The sequence below is a fragment of the Pelodiscus sinensis genome, chromosome 7 (genome assembly GCF_049634645.1).
Source record: "Pelodiscus sinensis isolate JC-2024 chromosome 7, ASM4963464v1, whole genome shotgun sequence".
In the NCBI taxonomy this organism is placed as follows: Eukaryota; Metazoa; Chordata; order Testudines; family Trionychidae; genus Pelodiscus; species Pelodiscus sinensis.
Genome location: NC_134717.1, coordinates 47,847,043 through 47,871,057, shown reverse-complemented (window position 1 = coordinate 47,871,057; position 24,015 = coordinate 47,847,043). Strand labels below are relative to the sequence as shown.

Here is a 24,015-nt window from a genome sequence, read left to right as displayed (position 1 = left end):
ACTGCCATAAAAGTGGGAGGTGATGACCAGGAATAGGGTATGGTCAGGGATCACAGGGGATGCAAGTTGAAGTTGTCCTTTCCTGGCAAGTTCTGCATTAGAATGTATCAATGCAAACATCAGCTGCCTTTCTCCACACATCATATCTCTTCAGGTGCAGTGGGCCTGGCTGAAGTAGGAGGGCATAAATACGGAGGGGGTAAATTCTGTGGCAAACTATTGTTAAGGCCTGTCACTGGAAGGACTGAATCTAGAACTCAGGACTAGTTATGATCAGACCTCTTGCCCAATAACTGTGACTCTATTACCAACTCCTCTTCCTCCTTCAACAGATTTTTTTCAATATTCTGAGGTGCTTCCTCCCTCTTCTCCCTACAATGGTGGCACATTGATTTTTTTCACAACTACATTACTACCAAAACAATAGGCCTGAAATTTCACAGAGTAATTTCAAAATGTAAAAATGCTTCAAGTTCCATTTCACACACTGGAAAACAAACTGATTGTGCTAAAGAAAACTTTACTCAGCTCTAACATGACTGGGTAGGAAGGAGCATGGCAGAAAGGGATCTAGGGGTCATAGTGGACCACAAGTTGAATATGAGTCAACAGTGTGATGCTGCTGCAAAAAAAGCAAATATGATTCTAGGTTGTATCAACAGATGTGTTGTAAGCAAGTCATTCTGCCGCTCTACTCTGCACTAGTTAGGCCTCAGCTGGAGTACTGTGTCCAGTTCTGGGCGCCACATTTCAAGAAAGATGTGGAGAAATTGGAAAGGGTACAGAAAAGAGCGACAAGAATGATTAAAGGTCTAGAGAACATGACCTATGAAGCCAGGCTTCATGAACTGGGCTTGTTTAGTTTGGAAAAAAGAAGATTAAGGGGGGGACATGATAGCGGTTTTCAAATATCTAAAAGGGTGTCACAAGGAGGAAGGAGAAAATTTGTTCCTCTTGGTTTCTGAGGACAGGACAAGGAGTAATGGGCTTAAAGTGCAGCAAGGGAGGTTTAGATTGGACATTAGGAAAAATTTCCTAACTGTCAGGGTGGTCAAATATTGGAATAAATTGCCAAGGGAGGTGGTGGAATCTCCCTCTCTGGAGATATTTAAGAACAGGTTAAATAGACATCTGTCAGGGATGGTGTAGACGGAGCTTGGTCCTGCCTTGAGGGCGGGGGGCTGGACTCGATGACCTCTCGAGGTCCCTTCCAGTCCCATGATTCTATGATTCTATGACTGTACCTGTAAGTGTCCATTAGTATGTTCAAATGCTGAAGTTTTATGGTGTGCTAGGTTCCTGTGTACTTTGAGCAAGCATACATGTTGAACTTGGCTTAGAAACTATTTAGACCTCCATTTATAATGCAAATATTGACGGGGTTTGAGGCCAGTGTAAAATGTAGTGATAAATTAGACCTTGAGACTGTGCTTCATTACCCCAAACTAAAAAGATTTAAATAACCCAGACTGCTGTGGCAAATTATAAATTCTATTCTTCTAGTAAAGCTTTAGCCTTACTCTGAGGCTATGTCTATACTACATGGCTCCGTCGACGGAGCCATGTAAAATAGTTTATTCGGCATAGGCAAAGAAGCGGGGATTTAAATAATCCCCACTTCATTAAAATAAAAATGGTCACCACACTGGGCCGACGATCAGCTGATCCGGCACAGCGGGGCAGTCTAGACGCACCACAGTCGACAAAGGAAGTCTTTGTTGACCGCTTTGGTATGCCTTGTGAAAGGCTTCCCTTGTCGACCGTGGTACTGCCCCGCTGTGCCAGATCAGCTGATCGTCGGACCAGCATGGTGGCCATTTTTATTTTAAGAAGCGGGGATTATTTAAATCTCCGTTTCTTTGCCTATGCCGAATAAACTATTTTACATGGCTCCGTCGATGGCGCCATGTAGTCTAGACATAGCCTGAGTGTCTGTCTTTTGAGAATAATGATTGCTTTAATTCTTTGTCCAAACAAATCTTCCACTATAAATTATTTTTGCAGTCTAGGAACCAGCAAGATTAAAATAGAATACTGAAGTTTCAGAGAGCCCTGTAGGCCTCTATAAATGTCTTTTTTCTCTGCCCCTAGCACCTCTATAGTGTCTAGTGAGTGCTTCTTTAGCAAATTATTGCCAGGGGTCTCATAAAATAATGACAGTCCACTGCCAGCTGATGAGTCTACTGGAGCTGTAGGTAACAGTTATGCCAGTGATCAAATCATCTAATTCCCTTTAAAGAAAAGGTCAAAACAGTAGCCATTCTTGTCTATTGAGTCCGCCATGCAACCTGGATCTTTTATATATAGGTTCAAAATCAGTAAGGAAGAGATTAACTTGCAACTAGAAACTCAGCTAGCCCCTACATGGGTGCACCAATACTGGATATGCAGAATATAACAAGGAGAAAAACAAGCAGAAGAGAGGAGAAGGGGAGAAGAGCAGAAGAGATAAGCAGAAGCCTGATTGGAGACATGGGCCCTGTTGATCTTTAGTCTGCCTGAACTCCTGAGTAAGCATGTCAGCCCCTTGACAGAGGGGTTGATTGCAGCACAGAAGCCTGTGTTAGGTAGTGCAGTCTGTGGGGGTGGAGATATGCCTGTGATGAGTTGGTGGTCAGATGAACCCAGATGAGCTGAGAGTTTGATTGTTTATAAACTGCTATTGGACTTTAGTTAAGGACTCTGTAGCCCTGGAAGAGGCTGGACTCTGTGAAGCAATTTGGATGGAGGACTGGGTCTATTCTAAGGCTGGAATAGCCCAAAGACTGGAGAAACTGAGGCTGAACCACTGCATAACTTCATAGAGCCACAAAGGGGTATGTTGGAATAACAATTCTGTTACACAGACATTCCTCTGAGGAATTTCTAATTAACATTTTGGGAGCTGCTTCTTAAATTGCATATCACTTTTCTCGGTTCTACAACTATGGAGCCTTTACTTTATTATGCTATTCTCTGGAGCAGGGATACTCAGATTGTAGTGGTTCAGGAGACATATCAGTGATAAACAGTAGTATGAATTCATTGTTTCTTTTACTAGGATACTATATATCTATATTTTAACAGTGCAACAGAGGAAATATTTAATTAATAACTTGGAGCAAATGAATAACATAATTGGTTAATAACATAATAGAAGCATCCTGACTGGTTAATAACTTAGGTAGTCAATAATGAAATCATGCAGTATTTTAATATCATGTGCTGCAAAGAGCCTTGGGAGACACATTAAAACACCACTTGCAGCTCATGAGCCTCAGTCAGAGCATCACTGAAAGGTAGAGATCTCCATTTTGTTGTAACACATGTTTAAGGTGCACCTTGCAATCTTAACTAACTCTGTTGTGAAACCATTGAAAATTAACATGGTAATTAACATGAGCTCATTCGCAGGGATCCTAAAAATCTGCTTGTCCAGAAAAACACCCAAGTTGCATTTTTACAGAGACTCTGATGGGTTTCTCGTTGACTGCCTCAGGTGGTGAGGCTCTGGCTGTGAAACATAAGCTGTCTCTGGCTGTCAGATAACATTTTAATAGCAGAAAAATATAAGTTTTATGGGGATTTTTCATCAGAGAATTTTTGGGGGGGGGGGTGTTCCTATAGAAAACTAGGGTCTCTGCTCATTAGGTAGCTCTTGACAACTCATGATGAACAAACTGCTTTTCAAAATTCTGCCTAGCAGTTTATGAATGATATTTCACAATATTTGACTAAAGTATCTGTAACTTATACCTAAATACTTACTCTGACTATCTGGCTTGTGGTCTTGGGCTCATCTTTAAAAGACTCAACTTCAATATTTACACTGAGTATAAACAAGCAAATATTAATTGGATCAGAAAAAGGGAGAGTGATGATTTTGTGAATGTTGGAAATGTTGAACTTACGTGCCTAAATCCACCTTGTAATTTAGCCCAAAATCTCTATCCTGGAGATACACTTTAATATTCTTTGTGCATTTTATTATTACTATACATTTACACATCTCTTTCATAGCCATCACTGTAGCAATTGGGTGGTTTTTTTTAATCAAATCTTGCCCCCAGTTTTAATATTCACTCAGCCTCTCTCCTTCCCTCTCTTTTTCCTTCCAGCCATGCATGACTGTTTATGTATAGTTTACATGTGTCTTGGTAATTTGATTGGTGAATAGGGATTTTCAGCTCCTTCTCTGATTTCCAAAATTCAAAATAAGTGATCTTTCTTGTGTAATAAGTGCTTATCTCTCCTTCCCTGTATTCTTTTCATCCTGAGAACCAGTCTTCTCTTTTGCCCATTCTAATAGCTCTGGCTATCATGAAAGCTTCTGTTTCTTCAAGCTTGATAACACTTGGCTTAATCCCATTGCCCTCTAGATTTAAGGGATTTTTCTTCTTGGATATGAAAAAAAGTTGTTTATGTAATAATAATATGGCATTAATACCTTGCTAAAATTTTGTTGAACCATTTCACTCTAAAGCTGAGTGATAAGAAGAAGCATTCGCTCATAGAAAGAAAATAAGTACGCATGTAGCCAGGAGTTGCTGTTTCGTTAAATGTGATTTAAATTCATCTGTTAACATTCAAATCTCAGGAAAACCAGAAGTCGTATTTGCTTAGTTGTAGATAATTCATTACAATGCATCTAATTAGTAACATTGAGAGTGCAAAGTGGTAGAGGTTAAAGATTGACAGCTTTTTTTATTTGTCTAACAAATTAACTGATAGCTCAAACAGGTTAATTACTAATAGATAATAATGTCATTTAGCCATCCTCATACAATCCACAATACATCTGAGTTTATAATATCTTATCTACTTCCTTTGCTTGAAAATCAATCATTCTTTTTAAACATCACCAGTGTAACTTTCCCCTTAAAGAAATGTTTTTTTAAAATGTAACAGGGATTGAATTGAACAGGGTTCTATAAATCTGTGTAATTTAACAAGAATGCTGTCTTTCCATAGGTATTTTTAAACAGGCTATAAAACTCTACAGCAGGTATATTAAATTCTACAGAATGGCTCAAAAAGTTTATATACAATGTTTCTGTTAAATTCAACAGGATTTGTGCAAAGGTTCTTTTATATTTTACATCTCTATTCTCTTTCATTCCTATTCGATAGGGAGAATTAGTTTTATATGCTGCTTCCACTTTGGAGTTTAACAACCTAATATTTCACCTATTTTGCACAATATCATTTTAACAGGAAAGCGAAGTGCCTCATTTTTAAAGATGCTGCTGATGATTCATAACACCAAATCCTGTCAGTGAGAACTGAAAGACCTCAACACCTCTTAATCAGGGCCCAAATGTTTTTATATTCTTGCTAAAAAAATGACATTTATACAGCAGCACAAATAGCATATTATACAAACAAGTAGACTACCCAGAGTTAGTGAGCAGCTCTACATGAGCAGGCCAGTAGACAGATGAAAGTTTGTGTGACCATGATCCTGCAAACACCTATGTCTCATATGAGTAATCGCACTGAGGCCTTAATGAGATTTGATATGTTCTTAAAGTTACTCAGGTATGTAAGCTTAAAATTAAAAACATAAGTTTTTGCAGAGGCCTGGTAAGGAACTAGGGGTATGTCTAGACTGCGAGGATCTATTGGAAAAAGATACACAAAATGCACTCTGCATTTTGCATATTTTTTTCCGATACTTTTGTCAGAAGAGGCTTTTCTGAAACTTAGCACATCTAGACTGAGCCAAATTTTGGAAAAAAACCCTCTTTCGAAAGTCCCCTTCTTCCTCGTGGAACGAGGAATACAGGGGCTTTCAAAAGAGTGTGTTTGTTCTTCCACAAAAAAAAGTGGAAGAGCAAACGCGTTCCCTGGATGCGGTGGACTTTTTAGGTATCCCGAAAAACCCTCGCTGTCCAGCCATACCCTAGATGTCACTTCCAAGGAATTACAAAGAGTGAAGATTTGTTTGAAAATGTATTTATTTAAACTAAGTTTGCTTAGATGATGAGTGCTAAGGGAAAATACTGGATAGCTACGAATATGGTGTATAAATAGAAACCCTCCATTAAAGGAGTAAAGTAAATGATAAAATCTATACCACTGAAATCTAAAAACCCCAAAATGTTACTGAGGTAAAAGAAAAAAGATTTATTTTCACAGAGTTTTGCAGAAGAAATTGTCTGTAACTACTGCGACCTACGGAGAAAAATTCTGGAATATTGACTTTGGAAATATAGTGGCATCTGGTTTCATCTGCTTACACATAACTAGAATTATGGGTTTGGTTTTAAAAAAGATTATTGCTGACCCGATAAGTAACAATGCCCCTGTGAGAAAATAGGCTCTTTCATATATTTAAACATCTGTGACTTTCCACTTTCTGCATTCTTATTTGCCTGTTTACTTGCTAAACGTGGTACTGCTATTGATCCATCCATCATTTTAATGTCTTTCTGGTATGCATTTAAGTCTTTGGGACCAATTCTGACCCATTGCATACATTATTATTTTGTACCCATATTTTCACTGTTAATGAAGCCTTCTTCTGCACAGCATTGAACAACTTTCTTCTCACAACTCTGCCAATGTACATCAGTCAGAGCTGCACCATCCTTGCTATTGCGGAATGTAATCCTGCACACTTCTAGACACACATGACCCATTGATTTCAACTGTCTATCAGAATGTAATCTTATTTCTCCTGTAAATCAAACACGTGTAAAGTTTCTTTTTTGTCCTTTGCCCCAAGAGAAGTGATATCCAATGTTCTATTTCTGACCAGTTAGACTTGCAGCTGATGACTCAGCACCTGGTATGGTAAAAACTTCTTCCATAAGCTCTGTTAGATTCCATTCTTTGTGGCTCATTTGGTCCCCTGGCAGTGTTCCCTAGCATAGGCTGTCTTTACACATACAAGAACTGCTTTCCTGTTATATACGCTTCCATGTCCAAAATATTCATGGGTTTCCCTGGCACCTGCTGTAATATAATCTGTCTTGGCAGCAGCCAGAAACATCTACAAACTCAGTGTTATTTAGCACACAACTCCAAACAGGTGTCAAAGTATAAAGAAGCATGTGTTCCATCAATCAGATCACACTTCTATAGTCCCCTTCATATGAATAACTGAGCACTCCACAAACTATTAAATTAAAATCAAACCACATGATGGAAACTAAGACCGTACAAAGGAGTGCTGAGATTGACTTGACTCAGTTCTTGAGATGGATGCAAGTTGGGTAAATAAAAGGGAGAAATAAATAGGGTCTGTTCTGGAGTCCTGTGGTGAGCAGAAATCCGTACTCTCTTATCTAGAATGAAGGAGAAGCCACAGGGAGTATGAACACAGCAAATTTCATACATGTTATGGGGTGAGACTGCACAAAACTTCAAATTCGATCCATTGCTGTATAATAAGCCTATGAACCTCTGTCAGCATAGAATATACATAGACATCTTGACTCCAGTTAACATACTGGCTATGGAGTTGTGTGCAAACTGCAAATGTCTCTAGGGTAATAGCAGAAAGCCCCCCTCACTCCACCCCAAGTTGTACAGCTGTGGCCTAATACAGGTTATAGAAACATGTAAAAATCCAAGCAAGAGAAGGAGTCATACCTTGGAGATTCTCCTAAAATTGTTGTGTGGCAGCTATATAGTGTGCATCCCCCAATCTTCAAAAATGCAGGGGCAGCTTTGATTCCAAGACAGTGAACTTTCAAAGGAGAAAGGAAAAAAGAAAAGCTACCTTTTCAGGAAACAACTAGTGAATACAGAAAGGACATCAGAAGGGAGCTCTGTCCTCATTAGTGCTTCTTTTATCAACATCCTCAATATCCTGCCCTTTTCTATTATAAAGCAGGCATATGTTTCAGCAGCAGCCAGTACAGAGTCTCCAGGGATAAGCCTATCTCTGTGCTATCTGTGTATACAGGACAATAAAAATCATAACACATTATACTGGTCAAAGGAAGCATGTATTTGCAGGGCAGAACACTATGGCGATACACAGTAAAAACAGTCATTGGGAGAACTATTTACTACAGGACTTCAGGTATAAAAATTTATAATATCTAATAAACTGTTCAGCATTTGTACATCACCTCATTCAGCAGGGTCCTCTTGTTGCATAATAAAAGCTCGTAGGTACCCCAGTAATACAAACAATAAAATGCAGTGTGAAAAAATATTCACATAAGTCATCAGGAGAGTTCACAATTCTGGCAGGAAGCAACCCAATTAGCTTGTGATAATACTATGGATTCCAGAGGATGTCAGAGTAGATTAGGGTGATTGTAGGAACTTGAGGTCCCAAAGCAATAAACTGCATCTGTTAAGAAAGATGGACTTTAAACCTGAGACTGGCTTCTGCTATAAATTCAACAGAGGCGTTTAATCATAACACAAAATCTAACAGACCACCAACAAGAGCTGAATCTTAGTTTCTCAAATGCATTTCAGTACAGAACCCCACAATGACAGCCTCGGTGCTCTAGGTCAAACAAACATCAGTCTGCTGCAAGTATCTGTCACATAAATCATTAGAATATAAATGCTCTTCAAGAAGAGCTGGAGTAACCTGGTTAATAACTCCTGACAGGTAAAGCAATATTGGAGAGAAATTGATGATTAACAAGACAGAGTTCTATAAAAATCAGGGCTAAATATGCCATCTTAAAACAGGCTGCCATCAGAGAGCATGAGACACTGGAACGGCCTTCCAAGGGAAGTAGTGGGGGCAAAAGATCTTTCTGGCTTCAAGATTAAACTAGATGGCTACGTCTACATTGGCCCCTTCTCCGGAAGAGGCATGTTAATTTCCAACTTCAGAATAGGGAAATCCGCGGGGATTTAAATATCCCCCGCGGGATTTAAATATACATGGCCGCCGCTTTTTTCCGGCTTGGGGAAAAGCCGGAAAAAAGCGTCTAGACTGGCGCGATCCTCCGGAATAAAGCCCTTTTCTTCAAAGTAGGAATAAGAGATCCTCCAGAAAAGGGCTTTATTCTGGAGGATCGCGCCAGTCTAGACGCTTTTTTCCGGCTTTTCCCCAAGCCAGAAAAAAAGCGGCGGCCATGTTTATTTAAGTCCCGCGGGGGATATTTAAATCCCCCGCGGATTTCCCTATTCTGAAGTTGGAAATTAACATGCCTCTTCCGGAGAAGGGGCCAATGTAGACGTAGCCGATGGGCTTATGAAGGGGATGGTTTGATGAGATAACATGATCTTGGTGACTAATTGACCATTCATTATCAGTGGTAAATAGTCAATGGAGGGATGTTAGGAGTTACTATAGAGAACTTTCTAGGTGTCTGGCTGGTGAGTCTTGCCATATTAGGGGTCGGGAAGGAATTTTCCTCCAGGGTAGATTGGCTGAGGCCCTGGAGGTTTTTCACCTTCCTATGTAGCATGGGGTACAGATCACAGCTGGAGGATTCTCTGCATCTTGAGGTTTTCAAACTATTTGAAGGCTTCAATATCTGAGATATAGGTGAGAGGATTATTCTAGGAGGAGGTGGGTGAGATTCTGTGGCCTGCATTGTGCAGGGGGTCAGACTAGATGATCACAATGGTCCCTTCTGACCTTAAGGTCTAAAGTCTAAAGACACTGACAATGTTACTAATTTCAAAATTTCAATTGCCCAAATGCATTCTAGAGCTCCCCAACCAGTAGTCCCTGTTCCTGTAGACACTTTGCATTTAAGTAGTTCCATTGAGTTCAATAGCACTACTCCTGGACATAGAATTACTCACATAGTCAAGTGTTTCTAGTTCCTTCCAGGCAAATAATAGGACAGTGGTTTTCAAACTAGGGGTTGCAACCCAGTCCTGGGTTGTGGATGTGAGGCACAGGGCCTTGTTGCTCCATGGGCCTTGTGACCATGGAGGTGCTAAGGCAGCTACCTGCCCTGTCCTGGCACTGTAGACTATGCTGCACCCCAGAAATGGCCAGCAGTGGGCTCTGCTCCTAAGTGAGAGCAGGGGCAGAAGAGTGCTTAGTGCTCCATGCACTGTTCCTGCCCTGAGCACTAGCCCTGTTTAGCACCCCTCCCCCAGTGCACTGCTGTCTGGGAGCTGCTCAAGGTAAGCCCCTCCTGCCCCAGACCTGCCCCACACAAAAGCTGAAGCTTTCGTCCTCAGCCCCACCCCAGACCCCACACTTTAGTCAAATTATGTTAGATCATGGGCATCAACAATTTTCTTCAACTGGGTCATGAGAAAAAAAGTATGAAAACCACTGTAATAGGACACACATACATGACACTGACTGATCATTCAGGAACATGAGGGCACACAGAGACAGTTGATCATCTTATCCAAAAGCATATCACTCAATTCTGTGGACAAAGCATATTAGTTCTTCACTATTTTTAGGATTTAAATGACAGCCAAGACAGAATGTTTGCTGGCCTCAGTAGAGTAAAGAGACATTGCATTCTGTAAAACAAATCTATATTCTTGCCCAAATGGATTTGAAACGTAGTCCTGGATAGGGAAATGAAGAATACTTCCAGACCTAGTCACTTTTCTCTCTCAATTGCTCTGTGGGTTATAGACCTCGTGCACATGCTTTGGCGCTGGCACACAGGAGGAACCTCCTGCAGAGGAAATGTCACTTGAAATGTTTTGTTGTCTGGCCATATAAACACATCATTGCCAGGCACCTGTGCTCTAGGGCAAGAGTCCAAACAACTTGAGATCAATCACTGTTCCATCCTGACAGATGGGGATGAATGTACACAGCTAAGAAACCATGTACTATACACAGATTGAGTATTTAAGGCAGGATTCCCAGCTGGTATCATCTTAGCTGAGGTCCATACAGAGTTTCTGCTCCTAAGAGAATGTGTCATCCCTAATAGAGCTCTAAATTGGATTAATTTTTTTAAAAAATAAAAGCTTTCAACAAGCATGGATATGCGACACGTTTGTGGCCTGAGTTAATAGAATGGAATGGTGTTCAGAGAAATAAATATTATAGCTGATTTTGTATCCAGGAAGAAAAATTCACCAACTGGTAGAATAAGAACTCAGACTTAGGGTATGTCTAGACTACATCCCTCTGTCATCAGAGGGATGTAAATTAGACATACTGACATTGCAAACGAAGCAGGGATTTAAATCTCCCGTGCTTCATTTAAATAAAAATGGCCGCTGCGTTTTGCCAAGTCAGCAGTTTGTCAGCAAAAAGCAGCTGGCAAGACGGGGATCGGGCAACAAAGAAAGCCTTTGTTGCCCGATCCCTTATGACTCATAAAACAAGGTTTACAGGATCGGGCGACAAAGGCTTTCTTTGTTACCCAATCCCTGTCTTGACAGCCGCTTTTTGCCAACAAACTGCTGACTTGGCAAAATGCAGCAGCCATGTTTATTCTAATAAAGCACGGAAGATTTAAATCCCCGCTTCATTTGCAATGTCAGTATGTCTAATTTACGTCACTCTGGCGACAGAGGGATGTAGTCTAGACCTACCCTTACTGTCTGACATTAAAGCCCAAACCAACTGGAGTTCACTTCTGGGTTCTGATCACAGCTCTGCAGGGGCAAGCTAAGACCAAAACCACCTTTACCTTAATAAATAAGTAGGCAGGATATGTGGTCGATTGGCAAAAATGTAGTTTTAATTTTAACCTTAACATACAAGATTCCACCCATTCCGTAAATGCCTCTTTACAATCTAAACCACCTCCTCCATCCTAGTAAAGGTGCCTAGTGGGAGATAACTATCCTGCCTGTAAGCAGTGGAGAATCCCATCTGCTCATAGGCTTTAGTGGTAGGAGCTGGTTCATCATAAGGCAAAACTGGAAATGTAAGAGCAAATATTCTAGATAGTGCATTTAACACACTAGTCATCATATTAAAAGCTATGCTTGGACATTACATGCATGAATCCCACTAACAGTTAATTATATTGATACCTTTCAAGTTACTGAAAACTAGGAAGTATGGCACAGCAAATAATTTACTTAAAGTCTAGAGTAAAGTGTAAACAACATAGTCAAAACATTGTATAACATAGACTGTATTTGTTTTTCCCTTACTACAATAGCTAGAGAAGCATTATACATAAGCCAGACTTGCAGAGAGATCATTTTTAGACTCCACTAATGACTGTTTCTTGGAACACCTAGTCCTGGAAACCACACAGGGAGAAGCAATTCTTGATCTAGTCCTCAGTGGGGCACAGCATTTGGTCCAAGAGGTGGTTACACCTGAATTGCCTGGTAATAGCAACCATAGCGCAATTAAACTTAAAATCCCTATGAGGAAAAATGCCAAAGATATCTACCAAATTAGCATTTAATCTAAAAAATGGGAGACTACAAAAATAGAAGAAGCTAGTAAAAGGTACAAGAATACAAGTGTGAAATGCCTACAAACTGCTTGAAAAAAAAAACCACACCATAAAACAGGCTCAAACTTGAATGCACCAATTTTTTTTTAAAGGAAAGGTAAGGGACCGAAAATTTACCACCAAGACTAAAGAGCAGAGTAAAAGAAACAGTTGGAGGCACAAAGGTATCCTTTAAGAATTGGAAGTCAAATTCTACTGAGGAAAATAGAACAGAGTATACATTCTCACAAGTCAAGAATAAAATATAATAATGCAGGCCAAGAAAGAGCAATTAACTCTTGAAGAGTAACTAGCTAAAGACACAAAAGGTAACAGTAAAAAGCAAAAAATAAGTGCCTCAGAAAAATAAGTACCTTGAAATAAGGGATCTTTCGGAAAAGGCTTTATTTTTTAAAAGTTCAGCGTCTAGACTAGCGCTTTTCTCTGACAAAGCTCCATGACGAAAAAAAGTGGAAGACATTTTTATGCTAATGAAGTGCAGGAGATTTAAATCCCCGCTTCATTAGCAATTGCGATATGTCTAATTTACATCCCTTTTCCGAAAAAGGGATGTAGTCTAGATGTAGCCCAGATCTATTCTTTTAAGGTGGAAAATCTGATTGTCACAGACTGAATTGTTAATAGAAGAGGTTTTGGAATGCTTTGATGATAAATACATTTTAAGGCCAGATGGTAGTCACCCAAGAGTTCTGAAGGGATTTCAATATGAAATCTGCGTAATTATTAACTGTTATATGTAACGTATCACTTAAATCAGCCTCTGCCTTAGGTGACTGGGGAGTAACTAAGGTAATGTCACAAAGGCTCAAAGTGCTCCTGATAGTTATAGGCCAGGGAACCTAACTTCAGTGCTAAGGAAATTGATTGAAACTATACTAAAAAACAGAATTATCAGACACATAGATAAACACTGTATGTTGGGGAAGAGTCAACACCGCTCTTTGTAATGTGCAGTCATACCTCTCCAATCAAAACATTCTCTGAAGGCATCAACAAGCATATGAACAAGGGTGATCTAGTGGATATAATGTACTTGGACTTTCAGAAAGCCACTGGCAAGGTCCCTCAGCAAAAGCTCTTTACAAAAGTAAGCAATCATGGGATAAGACGGAACATCCTTTCATGGGTCAGTAACTGGTTAAAAGCAAAGGGGAAGAATAAACTATCACTTTTCACAATGGAAAGAGGAAATTAGCAGATTCCCCCACAAGTCTGTACTGAGACCAGTGCTGTTCAACATATTAATAAATGATCTGGAAAAGGGGGATAAACAATCAGGTGGCAAAATTTGTAGAAGATACAAAATCATTCAAAATAGTTATGTTCAAGGCTGATCTTGAAGAGTTTGAAAGGGATCTCACTAAATTGGGTGACTGGACAACAAAAAGACAGGTGAAATTCAGTGTTGATAAATTCAAAGTAAGTCATATGTTTGGGGGTAGGGGGGTAAATTCCAACTCTACATACAAAATGATGGAGTCTAAACGAGCTGTTAGTTGGTCAAGAAAGTCACTGGAGTCATGGATAATTCTCTAAAATCATCCGCTGAATGTACAGCATCAGTCAAAGGGTGTGTCTAAACTACATAGCTCCGTCGACGGAGCCATGTAGATTAAGCAGGACAGCAAAGGGAAATGAAGCAGCGATTTAAACAATTGCTGCTTCATTTAAATCAAAATGGCCACCACGCTGTGCCGATCAGCTGATTGTCGGCACAGCGGCAGTCTAGACGGGGATCTGCCGACCCCGGAACTCTTCATCGGCAGATCCTTTATGCCTCATGAAATGAGGCTTACAGAGATCTGCTGAAGTAGGGTTCTGGGGTCAGCAGATCCCCGTCTAGACTGCTGCGCTGTGCCGACAATCAGCTGATCGGCACAGCATGGCAGCCATTTTGATTTAAATGAAGCAGCTATTTAAACAATTGCCACTTCATTTCCCTTTGCCGTCCTGCCTAATCTACATGGCTCCGTTGACGGAGCCATGTAGTTTAGACGTACCCAAAAAGGCTAAAAACATTGGAAACCACTAGGAAAAGGATAGATATTAAAGAGAAAATATCAAAATGCCCTTACATATAAAATGATATGCCAAAGGACAACAAAAATGACTGAAGTATGAAATAGTTTTGATATAAGATTTAAAAAATGGGGACTGTTCATCTTAGGAAGGAGATGACTATGGGAAGATATGATAGTAGTCTATAAAATAATGAATGATGTGTAGAGAGTGAATTGAGAAGTGTGATTTACCCCTTCACATAACTCAGAAACTAGGGGTCACCCAAAGAAAATAATAGACATCATGTTTACAAGAAATAAAAGGAATTACTTCACACAGTGAACAGTCAAACTGTAGAACTCAGTATCATGGAATATTGTAAAGGCCAAAATTGTAACTGGGTTCAACAAAGAATTATAGAAGTCTAAGGAGGATTGGTCTATCAGTGGCAATTACCCTAGATGGCCAGGGATTTCCCTCAGAAACCGGGGGTGGAAGACAGGGGATGAATCATTCCAAATTGCCCTGCTGTGTCCACTCCCTCAGAAGCATCTGTCACTTAGAAGACCCAATACTAGGCTAGATATATGATTGGGTTGGCCTACTATGGGTATTTTTATGTTCTTATGTTGTTTTGTAGAAAGAGAAAAAGAGAGAGTGTTAATATATTTATATACCCAAGCTATCATGGCATTTGCAAGGTGATGTGTATTATGTACATATCATAGAGTTATCATTTAAAACCTTATCTTGGTCCCATAGACAATGACGGTAGTTGACATCAATAACAGCAGGATCAGGACTTCAAATACTCGTAATGATTCACTGTTAAGATTTTATGGGTCACGTAGCTTTGTACTGTGACCTTTTTGTATGATATGCTGATCTTTTGTTTGCAGTATGGTAACACATTTTAATGGTCTGATAGTCATATCTGACGTGTACAAAAATAGGATGACTGGTGTAATTCTGGAATAATTTTTGGAAGGTTCTGGCATTATTTTTTATTCGTATAATAAAAACTGAGAACAGTGATATACCCTGTTTTCCTGTAACTGTCAAATTTAGCATGTTCTGTGCCAACCGTATGGTCTCTAGACTAAAAGTGAAATTGTTCTGTTTTCTTTGGGATGAAATCTGAATATTTTTCCCAGATGCATTTTCTTCCAGCGTCCCCAAATGCTTCGTGAGAATTCAAATGCACAGAGTACGGTATGACAATTGTGAAAAAATTCATAGCTCCCTTCCAGGCTCTCACACAATCATAATTTGCTTAGTTTTAGGGGAGGTATAGTTATTACCTCCTGTCTTCTCCATGCACTAAATTTGTTGTCAAGAATTTAGAGTCAAGCCTTGATTGTAGAAATTCAGAATTCAGGGGTTCACAAACAAAGTGCTATGGTTACAATAAAAATAGATTGTCAGGGTTTTTTTTTACTATTATAGGTATTATCTTTGTAGAGGATGTTCAGTGTCCAATATATCCAGAGAGGAGGTGAATTATATGCAGATAATGAACTGTTAATTAGAAGGGTTAGCGCATTTTGGATACAAAAGGAAACCACAACCCCACACAGTCCTGACATTTGACCTTTCTTAAAACTGTTTTTCTGTTTATATCTGCATACTCTGGTTCTGCACAGAGACAGAATGGAAGCACCAGAATGTTGCAAGGATTTTCTTACAATATTTTTGGTCTGGCAGGAAAGAACAGAAATCTCATCTTCCAAGAGCCTGTTCTTATATGATTCATGGCCCATTTTTCCACATTTCAGAGGCTTAATCCTATACCAATTGAAGTCAACAGAAGTGCTGACATTGAAGTCAGGGGAGCAGACTCGTACCCTGGGGTTGGTTAAGGATTCTGAACTTACCCTCTGAGCCTTCCTAGGGCTGTAATATGGAGGAACCTGGTTCATACCATTATAAATCATTTGAGGAAATTGTACATGATAGAAGTGGTGATGTAGGCTCCAGCTGATGGCAGATGTGTACACATTATTCACACTGACATTCAAAAAATCTTAGATCCACGCATGGATGTAAGATTTAGGAGCTAGATTCCCCACCAGGCTGAAACTTTGCCTGGATGCAGGGGAGAAGAGAGAGCTGCAAGGAGACAGGCACCGTTTCCTGATCTGCTAGCCAGCTCTAGCAGAAGTTAGAACAGCTGAAAAAAGAAAAATCCTCAGGTTTTCATAGTCTTAGGGTTGTCTCATACTGCCTAGAACGCTTTATGAAATGTTTAATTAAAATGGTTAAGTAACAGCGATTGCTCCTTTTAATTTTGTATACTCAAATTTATAGTGTTTTCTCGTCTGCTCAATGCGTGACAGTATTGGGTATATAGGTAGATTTGGGTACTATGTAAATTTTTTCTGAAGCTCTCTGACATCCTCTTCCAGGATACCTCCTTCTGGCCTAAGGTCACTTTGCAGGTGCCCTGCCTTGGTTATCCTCTTAAACTTTTTTTAGTCCATGGGCCTCAAACAGTTCAGGTAGGCTTCCTTGCCAGATTATAACTGTTCGTCTCAATCTCTGGGAACTGGAAGCCTTGCAGCCCTCCTTCCAGAGCAATGTCTCATTTCAAATCATTCCCTCTCCTTGGCTGGAATAAGCCATCATGCTCCAGCTGGAGCTGGGTTATATCTCACTCTGCCTCTTTCCTCTTGCAGCAGGAGACCACAGCACTCTCAGAGCAGGGTTAGAATAAAAGCAGTTTTTCTCCTTTGATCCATACTTTCAACCCACTCCTCTGGAATGGACCAGGACTTTACAGTTCTCATTTTGAGGCAGATTAGAGTATAAGCAGTCATGCTCTGTCTTTGGATCAGGATTCCATAGCCTGCTTCCTGGGGCTGCCAACAGCAGACTTCAGCCAGCTTCTCTCCAGCTGTCCCCTATTTTATACTTAGCACCTTCACTGTCCTCCTCTTCCTGCTAGCATTTCTCCGCTCTGTGGGAGAAGGCAGCATATACACCACCCTTCTTCCCAAGGTTCATCTCAGTACAGGGCTCCTGATCCCAGACTCTTAAAGAGACAGTAGTTTTGCCTAACCCTGGGTATGTCTACACTACCCCGCTAGTTCGAACTAGGAGGGTCATGCAGGCATACTGCACTTGCAAATGAAGCCCGGGATTTGAATTTCCCGGGCTTCATTTGCATAAGCGGGGAGCCGCCATTTTTAAAACCCCGCTGGTTCGAACCCCGTGCAGCACGGCTACACGGGGCTCGAACTAGATAGTTCGGACTTGGCTTCCTATTCCACGAGGTGTACCGGTAGTTCGGAATAGGAAGCCTCGTCCGAACTACCTAGTTCGAGCCCCGTGTAGCCGCGCTGCACGGGGTTCGAACCAGCGGGGTTTTAAAAATGGCGGCTCCCCGCTTATGCAAATGAAGTCTGGGAAATTCAAATCCCGGGCTTCATTTGCAAGTGCGGTATGTCTACATTACCCCCCTAGTTCGAACTAGCGGGGTAGTGTAGACATACACCCTGTGGTTTTCAGCCGGCAGTCCCCAGCCCAGACAGCATGCAACAGAGACACTTGTGACATCCTCAGGGTTACAGGTAGTGCATACATACATTTTGAAGATGTGGCCCATATAACACATAGAAAGCCACATGCATCCTGCAATGGTCTACCACTAAATCTCCAAGAGCCCTTTCTCCCTTTCTGCTCCAGCGATGGCCATTACTTAGCTCTTCATTCATTTTAGTATTCCTAGAACAGAGTCTTCTGGCCCTCTCTGGGCTTCAAGGGCCCAGTATCCTCAGGGAGAGGCCTACATGTCTTAAGTGCATAAGGGATATCTACACAGTAATTAGACATTTACAGTTGGCCCTTAGCCAACTCAGGCCTGCAGAGCTTGGTCTGTGTGGCTGTTTCATTGCTGTGTAGACTTCTGGGTTCAGGCTAAACTGTAGACAGTAGATCACGGTGGGACTTAGGATCCCAGCAGTCAGACTCCAGCCTAAGCTTGGACGTCTACCCTGTAATGAAACAGCTCCACTGCCCAGCCCCACGAGCTTGAGGCAGGTAATCTATCCAACCAGAAGTTTTTCTTTGCTGTGTAGACATACCCTAAAATTCTTTAACTTTGATTGACTTGTGTAATAGCAGTTTTCAAAGGAAAAAAAATAAAGTGTTTACTCACCATTATTTGTCAACAATGTGCCGGGGTTTTTTCATTAAGACAAAACGGACCGAGAAAAGAGAAGGCATAAAAATATAGCTCATGATTTTTGGTGCTTTGCGTTTTGAATGCCCACACTGAATTAACTTAAAGGGGCCTGCTTTTTGGAGAGTTGATGTTCAGCACTTTCTTCATGTTAGGAATCTGGAAGGTGTCCCAGTAACTGAGGCTGTTAAAAACTCAGGTCACTTTTTAAAATCTCGGTCATATCCTTCAATAACCCCTGTCACAAGCAAAGCAAAATACTGGTGTTTACTGCTTTTTCAGGGCACTTGGATTGACAAGTACTTTCCACAACCCTTACAAACACACTGAGTGGAGTTGGACTCAAATGGCTGAGGGACTGTTTAGCTGTTGGAAAAGTCTCATTAGTCAGAAGTGAACTGATTCTGACTAATTTTTTGATGGAAACCAGACAGGTCTTGGATGGAAACCTACAAGCTTTCTAGCCAACTTGTCCACTCCCCAGTTCCCAGGCTCTTTGCCATTCCCCGTGGTAGGCCACCAGGGAACCAGGGCTCTCAAGCTGCCTGGCATCCTACCAAGTGGGATGTCCTACCAGAGCTGGGGCTCTCAGGGCTTCCAGAGAACTGGGTCCTCTGCAGCTTGCCGGGTGGGCTGCCAGGGAAACAAGATCGTTTGGGTCCTGGGAGCCCCAGCTTCATAGCTCCCTAACTTTCTTGCAGCTTACCTGGTGGATTGCAGCAGAGCTGGGAATCCCTAAGCTTCCAGGCTCTTTGGCTCCTTGGGAGTCAAGGGAGCATATTTTGTATCAGAAATACCAAGATATTCCAACAGTACATAACTTTAAAATGGGCATTTTTTTCCAAAGTGGTGACATTTTTTGTGAAAGTGAAATATAGTTTCCCAGCCAGCTCTAATATTGGATGATGGATTGCTTGTATACAAAGCATTTTCCCTCACAGATTAATTCCACAGTAAATACCAAGTTGCTAAGAAAATATGGAGAAATTTAGCTTTGCCTGCACTGTGCACATCTGTACCCCATTCCATTTTTTTAAGTTTTAAAATTTCTATCCCAGAAAAAAAAACAAAGTAAAAACTTATTTAAAACAACCAGCTAAGTTTGCCAAGAGACACTAAATATTTACCTAATCCATCATGTTCAAAACCCAGTCACTTAAAGGGAAAAAAGTTAAAGACATTATAAATCTTGCACTCGGTTACACACATTGTTTTTATCAAGAATAAATAAATATGTATTTTATAACAACACAATAGCCTTAGCTCAAACTCTCACACAAAATAAATACTATTAAGTAAAAATAGATCACAAAATAAAAACACAGTACAAATCTTTTGGAAAAAGAAATAATAGAAATGCAAGCCCTGGCAAGGGACCTTGAAAGGTCATCTAGTCCATTCCCCTGCCATGAGGCTGCATCAAGTATACCAACATGACAAGTATTTGTCTAATTTGTTCTTAAAATCCTCCTTTGACAGGGATTGCATAACCCCTCTTTGAAATCCTATTTCAGTACTTAACCATCCTTACAGTTAGAAAGCTCTTCTTAATCTCTAATCTAAATCTTTTAGATTGACGATTAAACCCATTACTTCTCTAGCTTCAGTGGACATGAAGAATAATTGATCACCATCCTCTCTGTAACAGCCCTTCTCATATAGATGTTTATAAGGAGCCTCCCTCAGTTTTCTCAATGCTAAATATTGCCCTTTTTTCACCCTTTCCTCATAGCTCAGATTTTCCAAACCTTTTAATTTTTTTGTCCTCTAGACTCTCCAATTTGTTCATCTTTTTTTTTTTTTAATTTGGCATCTAGAACTGGACACAGTACGCCAGCAGAGACTGTAACAATTAGGCGTGTAAGCAACTAATTGACTAGCTGACTATCCGATAAGCAAAAGTTTATCGGATAGTCAACACACTAGTCGACTAGTCACTCCCTGCCCCCTTGTTGCCTCTATCAGAAAGAGGCAACAATGGGGGAGGGGAGGAAGGAGGAGGTACTGGGGGGAGCTGGCTTATATTAGCCTTTTTGCAACTATGTCAGACTGTTAACTCATAATCAATTTATAATCAACAATAATCCCCAAATCTTTTTCAGTTGAACTACTGCCTAGTCAGTTATTCACATTTTGTAGCTATGCATTTGCTTTTTCACTTCTGGTGTATACTGCTTTGCCCTTTTATTTACTGAAATTCGTCTTATTGAATACAGACCAACTATTCTGTTTGTCACAATCATTTTGAATTCTAATTCTGTCCTCCAAAGAGCTTGTAATCCTTCCCAGGTTTCTGCCATCCACACATTTTATAAAAATGCTATTCACTCCAGTATCCAAGTCATTTTAATGAAAATATTGAAAAGTGTTGGACCCAAGGCTGGGTTCAGCAGGACCCCCCTAGATATATCCTCCCCACTTGACAGCAAATCATTGATGACTACTTTTTGAGTACAGTCTTTCAAACAGTTTTGCACTGACTTTATGATAATTTACTCTAGACCACATGTCCCTATTTTGCCTATAAGAATGTCATGTGGAACTGCATCAAAAACTCTACTAAAAAAGATATCTCATTTGTACTGCTTCCCCCTATCCACTAAGCCAGTAACCCTGTCAAATGTTGGCTATTTCTTATATCCGTATTATCATAGATTCATGGAACTGGAAGGAACCTCAAGAGGTCGTCAAGTCCAGTCCCCTGTTGTTTATGGCAAGACCAAGCACCATCTAGACCATCTCTGACAGATGTTTGTGTAACCTGCTCTTTAAAATCTCCAATGACGGAGATTTCACAAACTCCCTAAGCAATTTATTCCAGTACTTAACCTAAACCTCCCTTGCTTCAGTTTAAATCTATTGTTACTTGTCCTATCATTAAAAGTTAAGGAGAATAATCTTTTCTCCCTCCTCCTGGTAATAGTCTTTTAGGTACTTGAAAGCTGTTACCATCATGTCCCCTCTCAGTTTTCTCTTTTCCAGACTTACAAACCCATTTTTTTCATTCTTCCCTCACAGGATATGTTTTCTAGACCTTGAATCACTTTTGGCGCTCTTCTCTGGGCTTTTTCCAGTTTGCCCAGATCTTTCCTGAAATGTGGTGCCCAGATCAGGACACTGTACTTCAGTTGAAGCCTAAACACTGTGGAGTAGAGCAGAAGAATTACTTCTTGTGTCTTGCTTACAACACTTTTTCTAATACAGCTAGAGTGATGTTTGGGTTTTTTTGCAATAGTGTTACACCATTGATTCATATTTCGCTTTTGGTCCACTATGACCTCTAGATTCCTTTCTGCAGCACTTCTCCTAGCTAATTATTTCTCATTGTGTATGTGTGCGACTGATTGTTCCTTTCTAAGAAGAGTACTTTGCATTTGTCTTTATTGAATTTCATCCTATTAACAGCAGATCATTTTGAATTACATAATCCGAGACTCCAACGCACTTGTAACTCCTTCATCTGCAAACTTTATAAGTGTACTCTCTATGCCATTACCGAAATCATTGATGAACAAATTGAACAGAATTGATTCCAGAACTGATCCCTCTACATTCTTGCAAATTGATTGCTTAATGGCTTGTAAGCACCAAGAGTTAATGTATATACAGACTGATCACACTGATCTTCAAGTCTATAATATACCTAATTTTGACATAAATGTATATAAGGTATTTTCTTAATCAACTGGTTATACAACATCATTCCCAAGAAATGAGAATATGTGCCTGTGACAGACTGTTATCAGTCCTGCACTGGGTCTGAAGAGGTTAACTGAGCTCACCTGGTTGAGGCAGTCCTGCTCCCACAGCACTGCTGAGCATGCTCCCCGCTGGAGGCCAGCTATAAAGACCCATGTAGCTGCTCGGCCAGGACTGACTGCCATAGGGGAAGGAGGTGTTGCAGGAGCACCAGGGGAGGAACCACTTACGGACTAAGCCCTGGCATCAAGCCCATGAGGGTGAAGCCCCCAGACCAGAATGAAGGAACAGAGAGGACCCAAAAAGAGACACTGGTAGGAAGTCGCCCAGGGTGGGGAATGTAATGCCCCAGGAGCTCAGTGTGTTGTGGTGGGATTCCCTGCCGAGTGAGCAGTGGACCATTCCACTGCTGACAGGGCCCTGGACTGGGGCCTGGTGGAGAGGGAGGGACTGAGTCCTCCTACCCCTGCCTCACTGACCCTATATGGGGATCTACACCTATTGTGCTGATGTTGGCTATTAGGCCATACTACCCTGATTACAGGGGGAAGTATATGGAATCTTTAGCCACTGGGATGTACTACCCGGATCATAGGCGGCATTATATTGGCTCCTCTGGTATTAGGCCACACTGCCCTGAGAGCAAGGGGTTGTGTACAGTTTGAGAGGCCACAGAGGGCCCGCAGGGGGATGGGCAAGGCACTTCTCGACGGTGCCACTGACTATAAACTAGCAGAGTCCATTTGGATGCACAACATAATGTGGTAGCAAGTAGGAAATCAACTATATCTCTATGTTGTTCTAGATAAAGGAAAACATTGTTGTCTCTCAGTTACTTAGAGTCTACTAATTCTTGCTAACTATTTCCTTTTTGGCAGAAACCACTGACTGTCAAAAGAAAAAGAGGCAATGTGTGCATCCTGGTAAACTAATAGGTAAACCAGGAAACAACTGAAGAGGGTATTTCTCTGGATAATTAGGGTACCTGTGCTGTTGTGTATCTTTTCCATTGAAAGAACTGGCCATATTCAGAATATAATGTCAACCTCTCACAAAGTCAAGAAACTAGTTCAAGCCCTTCTCCCTATTCTAAATGTACAGTTTTAAAGTCTGTCCATTATTTGTGCAATGCCTTTGAATGGTAGCAAAGGTAAACCATTATTGCATTTTATAAAATGGACGTAGTGCTGCTTTGAAGACATCCTTACAGACTTTTCTCCACACAGAGTACACAGCTTGGCTGCTTGAACCACGGCAGTGCTAGGTTCCTGACACTACTCTACCAGCGTTTTTTAAATGTGATCTCATGATCTGCTCTTATTTCTAGACTTATGCTCTTTTCACTAAGTAGGATGCCAATTATCACCAAGTAGTTGGATTTTTTTAACATAGACACATGCCCATTGGTATCATTTAATTCCGCTGAGATCACAATCTCTTTTCAGATTGGTTATTGATCAGACATGAGCAGCCAATGACTTTTGGTCTCCGACAGCTTGGCCTGTATCTTAGCCAGTAACCTATAGGTGAAAAACTGCATAGCTCGCCTCCCTCCCCCGAGCAATCTAGCCTCTGAGCCATTGTATTAAAATAGTTAGTCACTGTCGTCCAATGGTCTGTAACAACCACTTTTCAGCAGGTATTCTAATTATGGTGGTTAGCAGCTGTGCATTATTTATAACCTATGTGGTGCACAGCTTCATTAGAGAGACATGCTAACAAACATCAATATACATGAGAATTCACTGGCATTCTTTAGAGATAGATTTTTTTATCATTTTATTTTATTAAAGTTTATTCCGAGGGACATATACAAATTCT

General features: G+C 40.7%; 1 long non-coding RNA gene across 1 annotated transcript in view; it reads left to right on the top strand.

The window, feature by feature from the left end:
- Nucleotides 1-2,655: 2,655 nt before the first annotated feature.
- Nucleotides 2,656-24,015, top strand: part of LOC102448881 (uncharacterized) — a 60,157-nt gene continuing 38,797 nt past the window's right edge. Inside the window, exon 1 of the long non-coding RNA XR_331771.3 lies at nt 2,656-2,816. This is a non-coding gene — a long non-coding RNA (uncharacterized LOC102448881). The remainder of the gene's footprint in view (nt 2,817-24,015) is intronic.